We start from the raw sequence: 10,000 nt of genomic DNA, 5'->3' as shown, positions 1-10,000 counted from the left end.
GTGCCTTAACCTAACCCACGTTGTGCCTTAACCTAACCCACGTTGTGCCTTAACCTAACCCACGTTGTGCCTTAACCTAACCCACGTTGTGCCTTAACCTAACCCACGTTGTGCCTTAACCTAACCCACATTGTGCCTTAACCTAACCCACGTTGTGCCTTAACCTAACCCACGTTGTGCCTTAACCTAACCCACGTTGTGCCTTAACCTAACCCACGTTGTGCCTTAACCTAACCCAAGTTGTGCCTTAACCTAACCCAAGTTGTGCCTTAACCTAACCCAAGTTGTGCCTTAACCTAACCCAAGTTGTGCCTTAACCTAACCCAAGTTGTGCCTTAACCTAACCCAAGTTGTGCCTTAACCTAACCCAAGTTGTGCCTTAACCTAACCCAAGTTGTGCCTTAACCTAACCCAAGTTGTGCCTTAACCTAACCCAAGTTGTGCCTTAACCTAACCCAAGTTGTGCCTTAACCTAACCCAAGTTGTGCCTTAACCTAACCCAAGTTGTGCCTTAACCTAACCCAAGTTGTGCCTTAACCTAACCCAAGTTGTGCCTTAACCTAACCCAAGTTGTGCCTTAACCTAACCCAAGTTGTGCCTTAACCTAACCCAAGTTGTGCCTTAACCTAACCCAAGTTGTGCCTTAACCTAACCCAAGTTGTGCCTTAACCTAACCCAAGTTGTGCCTTACCCTGCTCTGTAATTGGCATATGACACGTTACATTAATGTATTGTTGTCCAACCGCAACCCGCTCAGAATGTTGTGTACACAGCTACGTGTCATCTCCCCAAAACAGCTGCATTGCAGTGTGGTACGCCATAGAGACGTGTGGGAGTAATGGACGCAGTGGATGGCGATCAGCATGAGCCGTCTGTTCATGTAGTGGCGCGTGTATGCAGGCGTAGTAGTCTCTTCTCACACAATGTGATAGCACGGTGCCCCGCGTTCCACATCTGCGACATGCTACAGAGGCCGGTTGACAGTTGGTCGCGCAATGGACATCGCATACGTACGGGGGCACCTTCCACGTGCCCTCTAGTCGGGCACATTTTGTTGCGTGGATGTGAGCGGATGTAGTGTGTCTTGACACCTGACAGGCAGGCATGCAATAATAGTTGACTTTGCAAACGGGGATGGACGTGTACGTTTACTGGTGACGTTACGCAAATGAACAACTGGTAACCCGTTGTGGTGCGGTTGTCCTTGCTGGAGGTACATCTGTGAGGGCAACGATCGGTACAGCTACGAAGCGGTCCCCACCATACCAACGAACGTGAATGTGAATCTGGGTGTGAAGCGATACGCGGCTGTGGGTGGGTGGGACTGTCCCCGGCCGGTGAGGGGGGGCCGCCCGGCGTGCTGGCCGCGCGGTGCGTGGGCGCACGCGCTACAGCCGGCTGGTGGGGGCGCCCAGTGGCAGGCGCGCCGGCCGACGGACGCGGCAGGCGGCGCAGCTGCGCGCCGGGGCACCCTGCGCGCGGCGCCGTGCAGCCAAAGTGGGTCCTCGCCGGCCCGGTGCGAAGCGCGGTGGACATCTGCAGTGTGCTGGTCCGATTGAGGACTGTGTGCGTTGAGGATGCGCCGCCGCCCGGCACTCGGCGCCGCGACGCCGTCTGCTGCTCGGTCGCCCCAGCGGTTCTCGCTGGTGGTTTGTATCGCAGTTGTGCAGACGTGTTGGCACGTGCGCTGTGCTGGGAGAGTTCGCTTCGGCACCCACGTGGGGCCTTTGCCCTTCTGTGGCGCTGGCGTTGGAGCTGCCGGTCACCGTAGGTGGCGCGTGTTGTCTCCCGCCGGCAATGCCACGACAGCACGCTCCCGGGCCTCTGTCGGCAGCGGCAAGCTCAGTTGGGAGCACGGGTGGTCGCACCTAAAGCGTCTACTCGCCTAACTCGGGGCGATTGCGCCTCTCTCGAACCCGACCAAGTACTTAGGACGGCGCTGCGCGCCGCCGGGACCTGAGAGGGTTTCGAGGTGTATTGTGCAGGGGAGCTCAGCCTCCTCCTGTTTGCAGAATAATTGAGCGGACGCTTGCGTGTTCGCGCGGGCCCCCGGGACACACTCCCGGGCGGCCGGCTGCTCAGCTCTAGTTGACGCAGCTCCCTGGTTGATCCTGCCAGTAGTCATATGCTTGTCTCAAAGATTAAGCCATGCATGTCTCAGTACAAGCCGCATTAAGGTGAAACCGCGAATGGCTCATTAAATCAGTTATGGTTCCTTAGATCGTACCCACGTTACTTGGATAACTGTGGTAATTCTAGAGCTAATACATGCAAACAGAGTCCCGAGTCTGGCGTGAGGTCAGTCGCTTGACGGCGCGTTTCGGTACGGGCCAGCCCGTTGCCGGCGCGCCGTAAGGCACGGAAGCTCGCACTGAAGCGTATCGCTTTACGTCGAGCGTGCCGCGGCAGTCCTCACTGGGGAAGTGACGCGTCTCAAACAGCCTCTCCTTCCCAAGTGGCTCTTTCCGCCTTCCCGTGGTGCCAGACGTCAAGCTTGGCATTCTGCCTTGCGTCAAAAGGGAGAGCTGCGACCCAACCCGATGCGAAAGCGAAGGGTGCGTGGCACAGGGGGAGCTGTGTCGAGGGACCGAACACCAGTCCCTTTCTGTTCGCAGGGCACAGACCAGCAGGTGCACTGCATGCCGGCGACCTCGTTTGTCGGCGTGGGATCGCGGCGCGAGTCGGCAAGGGTGCTTCGCCGCGCCCCTGGGTAACCGGGGCGTGTTCTGCCAAACCCAGGTGGTGGTGACATCGCCTGGGCCAGGTTAGATGGGCCCAGACCGCCGAACGACTGGGGGACCGACCCACCACCTGAGTAGGAGTGGGTCCTCGGCCTTCAGGTGGAAACTCGGGCAAGTAGGCGGCGAAGGGCGAGGGGTGCATCCGCCTCTCCGGAGTGCGGGGTGCACTTGCCGAGGAGCGTCGAGTGAAATCGTCGACGACGAGGCCTTCGACGGGGACCAGTGCGCTGGCAACGGCGCGTTGAACCCTGCAGCTCTGGAGTGCCCTTGACCTAGGGGCGAGGTCGGTGGGCGAGCTGCAATAGTCCCCCCCCATGCCAGAGGAGCCGGTCCGGGGCAAGAGACGGGCTCCCACCTTATTTTCACTCGTTAATCAATATGGCTACACCTGAGACGAGTGAATCGAGTGCGCTCAAGCGAGCATCTGTGATGCTTGATCCCTCTCCTCAAGATGAGACGGGACTAGCAGAAGACGAAACAGTGACGCAAAGACATGCACGTATCACGCTGCTCTTGGAGCAGAACATAAAGAATGGTAAAATAAGTCAGGCGGCACTGTCCATTATTAAGAATGAGCTGGCTGTATGGGCCATAGCCCACGCCAAGCTCGAAGGCCGCGTAGAAGAGTTGGAAAAAGAAAACGACCGTCTGAGAAGGCAACCGACAAAAACCTGGGCTGGGGTGGTTGCGCAAGCGCCACCAAAGCCAACCACGAAAGAAACGATTGCCAAGGTGACCAAGCGGTCAGACACGGCGGTCTTTCTAAGAACTTTACCGGGACAGGACACCAGTGTTAAAAAGATACAAGAACTGTTAACTAAAAGCATTGACCCGGCGAAAGACAAAATCAGAATAAATAAGGTAAAACCCAGTAGGAATTCAGTAATAGTGGAGGTAGCTACAGAGGAAGACAAGGAGAAATTGTTAAAGAATCCCAAACTTAACTCGGTGGTCAAGTGTGAACCACCGAGAAAAAGAAACCCACTAGTCATATTGTACGATGTACCATCGACAATGACGAATGAAGAATTGTACAAAAGCATAAAAGACCAAAATTTTGATCAAATGGCTGAAAACGAATTCAAGGACTCTTTCAAGTTAAGATTTAAAACGGGACCTCGTGATCGTGATGTTGTCCATCACGTCGCAGAGGTAACTGCACCAATGTGGAAGCAAATCATGACAATGGGCAGACTATACATTGGCTTCCATGCCATCAATATTAGGGATTACCTAGTGGTACCTCGTTGCCACAATTGTGGAGACCTGGACCATATTCTGAGGCATTGTACCAGGGGGTCGGCCTGCTCCAGGTGCGGTGAAGATGGTCACACACGTAAAGAATGCAAAGCTGCAAGCGTATGCATTCCTTGTAAAAGACGAGGGAAGAAAAGCTGCGGAGCCTCAGGACGGAATTGCCCTACATATCGCATGTTAGAGCAAAGACTTATATCTCGAACTGATTATGGCTGAGTACGCTAAACAGAACAGGATGCCAAAGAGGAAATCCCCTAGCAAGAGGAGGAGGGATGCCATTAGGGCAAGTAAATTCAAAGAATTTATAAAATCCTTCTTAAGGGACCCAATACCTGAAACAGTCGATAAAAGCATCCAAACAAATCCACCAGAAACAGCTGATAAAAACATCCAAACAGATCCACCAAAAATAGATAAATGCTTTCAGACAGAAACTATTCCCATGGATACTCCCTCCTCTCTTAACAGGGAAGTGAAGCCGATTAAACATCTGCACCGGCAAAGGCATCCTGGGCCTGAGGTCTCAGCAAAAGAAAGTAATCAGAAAATAGAAAAGCCTGTGCAAGAGAGCACAATAACAAGCTCTCTAGAAACCCCAGTGGTTAAACTACCACCAATAGATCCGGTTCGGATCTATCCTAACTTAGAATTCACCATGCAATTGGCGAGATTGGAGCAGCCGGCTACCTTGACCACTGCCTTACGACATGTGGTCCGTGTAGGGCATGAATATGGAAGAAGAGTCACCTTCTCGGTAATGGAGGCTGTAGATAGAATACAGCTTAAGTCAGTGAATCTCCCCACTGACTTCGGAGCCCTGCGAGATTTACTCAAGAAAGTTTTCGAGAGACGTGGAGAAAAGTTTGACTTAAACGACATTTACGAACAGTCAGTTTTGGCTAATGGACGAATCACGTATGACTGGAATAAGACTTGGCCGGACGATCACATACATACATACTTTCCATAGATGACGAAAATTACTATTGGCCAACTTAACACACACAACAGTCGACTTGTAATGCAGGAGCTGCGAAGGGAAGTGGAGGAGAAGAGGCTAGATGTGCTCTGTCTACAGGAGCCGTACTCCCTGGACGGAAAGATTACATTTACAGCCGCCACATGGCAGATAATCAGCCAAGGAGACAATCCAAAAGCGACAATAATTATTACAAACAAAGCCCTGAAAGTGACCACCTTATCACAGTACACCAATAGTCACTGCAACGTCGTGGAGCTGTTATCTCCCCGTGAATCGATCGTATTGATCAACATGTACTTTCAGTACGGAGATAACATTGAAACGCATCTCGACCATCTGACAACAGTAACCACGGCGTTGCGGGGACGAAGGATGATAATCACGGCTGACATAAATGCAAAATCCCCCCTGTGGCACAGCGGCACAAGGGACACCAATGGAGAGAAAGTAGAGGACTTTATTATGGCATCACAGCTAGTAATAGCCAATCAACCTGGTAATCCTCCAACCTATGCGGCGGGAGGAGGACCGGGTACGAATATCGATATAACCTTAGCCACCCCCAATGCAATTAATATGATACAAGAGTGGAAAGTGGAAGAAAACGCTACTACAAGCGATCATAATTTAATTACGTTCATTGTAGGTGGAAGGGGATCTTGCTGGGCCACGGCGTGGGAGATGCAGTTTAATTACAGAAGGGCTGATTGGGAACGACTAGCCAGGGAGTGCGTCATTCCTGCCTTGCCGGAGGGTGAAGCAGACCTTGACATTGACGTAAACGACCGAGCGAATGAACTGACTAACGCTATAACCAGTGCGGTGAAAGCTGCCGTACCAACCAGGAGGAAGGCCATTGCAGCCTCTCCATCACCATGGTCGCCCGAATTAGAGAATATGCGCCGGTCTGTTAGAAGGCTGAGAAGGTATTACCAGCGCAGTGCTGTCTGGCCAGAACGGCAGAGATGGCTGATGCAGTATCGGGAAGCTAAACTTCGTTTTCAGAAAGAACTCCAGGCTGTTAGGATACAAAGCTGGGAGAATTTCGTCCAGAGCCAATTGGCATTGGACCCCTGGGGTACACCGTATAAATTAGTACGAGAAAAGATCCGCTCTCCTCTGGAATTAACAACAGTCAGGCATGGGGACAGGATGACGGAATCTTGGCAGGAAACTGCTGAGGTCCTCCTCCGGTCCCTGCTGCCTGACGATAGCGCGGATGGAGAATCTGTACAGCAACAACAACTAAGACAAGACAATCTAAATGAATACATTAACAATACGGCAGTCTACCCTTTCTCGGAGGAAGAGGTGGCTGCCCACATAAAATCACTTAAAAGAGGCAAAGCTCCCGGGCCAGATGGCATTGTAGCTGAGGTGGTGCAGTTCCTAGCTCCCCAGCTAACTGCACCACTCACTCACTTATATAATGAGTGTCTGGTACAGCAGAAAATTCCAAGGGTGTGGAAGTCTGCAAACGTGGTCATCATCCGGAAAGGACCAGACAAAGATCCTACAAACGTAAAATCTTATAGACCAATTTGTCTAATCAATATACTAGGAAAAATATTAGAAAAGCTACTTGCTGACAGACTGGCTGCACATAGAATGCTGCGTGGGGTGAGTGACAGACAATTCGGCTTCAGGCCTGGGCGATCAACATCTGATGCGATCGCCCTGGCTGCTGAGGTCTGTGGCTCTACCCCACACAAGTATGTGGTGGGCATTATGGTTGACATCAGTGGCGCCTTCGACAACCTGTGGTGGCCTTCGCTCTTCTCCTGCCTGCGGGAGAAGGAGTGTCCAGGGCCGCTATATGGTTGTCTGAGGAGCTATTGTGAGGAACGGGAGGTCTGGCTATCATCCTCTAGCAAGAGAATTGGAAAAGCTATAACTAAAGGATGTCCTCAGGGTTCCGTGTTAGGGCCCCTATTTTGGGACATCCACATGGAGCCCTTATTAGACACACTACAACAAAGTGAAGAAGTGCTAGAGGTGATAGCCTATGCGGATGACCTCCTCCTGCTGGTCGGCGGCCGTAGCCGCGAAGACATCGAACCTAAAATAGAGAGTGCTTTAAACAAGTTACAACTATGGTGCCAAAACACCAAAATGACGGTGTCACCAAGCAAGTCCACCTACTTACTATTGAAGGGACAACTAATCCGCAACCCAACTGTAAGAATAAACCGCTCGCCGGTTCTTCGGAGACGTGACGCACGATATCTGGGCATCATCATTGATGAGAAGTGGAACTTTGGAAAGCACATTGAAACCGTAACCCAGAAAGCATTACAAACGCTAAATAACCTCATATCAATAGGACACAGAAGATTTCACCTTCCATCACATCTGATCAAACTCTACCACAACAGTATATTAACATCGATAGTTGGTTACGGTTCGGGAATCTGGGCACACAGGCTCACGAGGGTGGTGCCCGCCATGACAGTGAGAAGGGTTCAAAGGAGCATGATTTTGAGATCGGTAGGTGCTTATAGAACAACACCAGGGGGAGCACTACTAGTCCTAATGGGGCTTTGCCCCCTGGACATTAAAATTAGGGAGCAAGCTGCATGGTTCTGGATCAAAAAGGAAAATATAACAAAAATAGAGGAGATCTTAGGTGTTAGGGCAAGGGACAAGGGAGAAATTCGGCAAAGAGGAGTACAATTATGGCAAGAACTTTGGGATACGGATGAAACAGGGAGGAGGACACATGACTTGATACCAAGTATTAGGGAACGGCTCAAAATGAAACACTTTGAACCTACCAGGGGGCTAATCCATTTTCTCACTGGACATGGACCCTACCCGGCATACCTATGCCGGTTTGGGAAAAGGGCCACACCTGCGTGTGAATGTGGTGAACCGGAGGGCACTCCCGATCATGTGATTTACGAGTGCCCCCTCTTCAATGATGTTGCCTCTACATTACGGGACCAACTACCTAATCATGACACCTATAACCTAATAAGACAGGAGGACACCTTCCATATTATAAATAAGCTTGCCAACGAGGTATCACAGAAGGTGTTAAGGGAATACATGAGGGAACAAGATTAAATAGCATCGATCATGACCATTGCTCCCTACTCCCATTCCGCCTGCGCGGGGATAGGCCGACTTTTAGTCTGGAATCCGCCACGCGCTGGATTAGGGGGGGTGGGGAATATGACAAAAACCCGAAATTGACAATACACTGAAGATGACGTAGATTTAGAATTAGTTAGTAGGAATTAGATTAGAAACTTAGATTTTAGAATCCTGCAGCGATTTACAACCTGGCCAGCCCAGTGTCAGGGGCACGCCCATCGGGATTAGCTCGATGGGCAAGGCAATATAGTAGGTTTGTACATTGCTGACACACCTGTGACGCTGCAGGAAGTAGAATGTAGGTTAGTCAAAAACTTAGAGATTAGCATAAACTATATAACTGCCCATTTAAATTAAAATTAACCTAGCTGTAGCTCACAACTAAATATAAAATAGAATTAGCTGCAATTGTAACTAACAGTAGCAAATAAGACCCACTAATCAAGTAAGGAGGTGGGTTGTATGTATAATTATTATTTGATGGGTAATAAAGAATTTTTTTAAAAAAAAAAAAAAAAAAAAAAAAAAAAAAAACAGAGTCCCGACCAGAGATGGAAGGGACGCTTTTATTAGATCAAAACCAATCGGTCGGCTCGTCCGGTCCGTTTGCCTTGGTGACTCTGAATAACTTTGGGCTGATCGCACGGTCCTCGTACCGGCGACGCATCTTTCAAATGTCTGCCTTATCAACTGTCGATGGTAGGTTCTGCGCCTACCATGGTTGTAACGGGTAACGGGGAATCAGGGTTCGATTCCGGAGAGGGAGCCTGAGAAACGGCTACCACATCCAAGGAAGGCAGCAGGCGCGCAAATTACCCACTCCCGGCACGGGGAGGTAGTGACGAAAAATAACGATACGGGACTCATCCGAGGCCCCGTAATCGGAATGAGTACACTTTAAATCCTTTAACGAGTATCTATTGGAGGGCAAGTCTGGTGCCAGCAGCCGCGGTAATTCCAGCTCCAATAGCGTATATTAAAGTTGTTGCGGTTAAAAAGCTCGTAGTTGGATTTGTGTCCCACGCTGTTGGTTCACCGCCCGTCGGTGTTTAACTGGCATGTATCGTGGGACGTCCTGCCGGTGGGGCGAGCCGAAGGCGTGCGACCGCCTCGTGCGTGTTCGTGCGTCCCGAGGCGGACCCCGTTGAAATCCTACCAAGGTGCTCTTTATTGAGTGTCTGGGTGGGCCGGCACGTTTACTTTGAACAAATTAGAGTGCTTAAAGCAGGCAAGCCCGCCTGAATACTGTGTGCATGGAATAATGGAATAGGACCTCGGTTCTATTTTGTTGGTTTTCGGAACCCGAGGTAATGATTAATAGGGACAGGCGGGGGCATTCGTATTGCGACGTTAGAGGTGAAATTCTTGGATCGTCGCAAGACGAACAGAAGCGAAAGCATTTGCCAAGTATGTTTTCATTAATCAAGAACGAAAGTTAGAGGTTCGAAGGCGATCAGATACCGCCCTAGTTCTAACCATAAACGATGCCAGCCAGCGATCCGCCGCAGTTCCTCCGATGACTCGGCGGGCAGCCTCCGGGAAACCAAAGCTTTTGGGTTCCGGGGGAAGTATGGTTGCAAAGCTGAAACTTAAAGGAATTGACGGAAGGGCACCACCAGGAGTGGAGCCTGCGGCTTAATGTGACTCAACACGGGAAACCTCACCAGGCCCGGACACCGGAAGGATTGACAGATTGATAGCTCTTTCTTGATTCGGTGGGTGGTGGTGCATGGCCGTTCTTAGTTGGTGGAGCGATTTGTCTGGTTAATTCCGATAACGAACGAGACTCTAGCCTGCTAACTAGTCGCGTGACATCCTTCGTGCTGTCAGCGATTACTTTTCTTCTTAGAGGGACAGGCGGCTTCTAGCCGCACGAGATTGAGCAATAACAGGTCTGTGATGCCCTTAGATGTTCTGGGCCGCA

Source organism: Schistocerca cancellata, chromosome 7 (assembly GCF_023864275.1).
Source record: "Schistocerca cancellata isolate TAMUIC-IGC-003103 chromosome 7, iqSchCanc2.1, whole genome shotgun sequence".
Lineage (NCBI taxonomy): Eukaryota > Metazoa > Arthropoda > Insecta > Orthoptera > Acrididae > Schistocerca > Schistocerca cancellata.
This window is presented reverse-complemented; position numbering follows the sequence as displayed.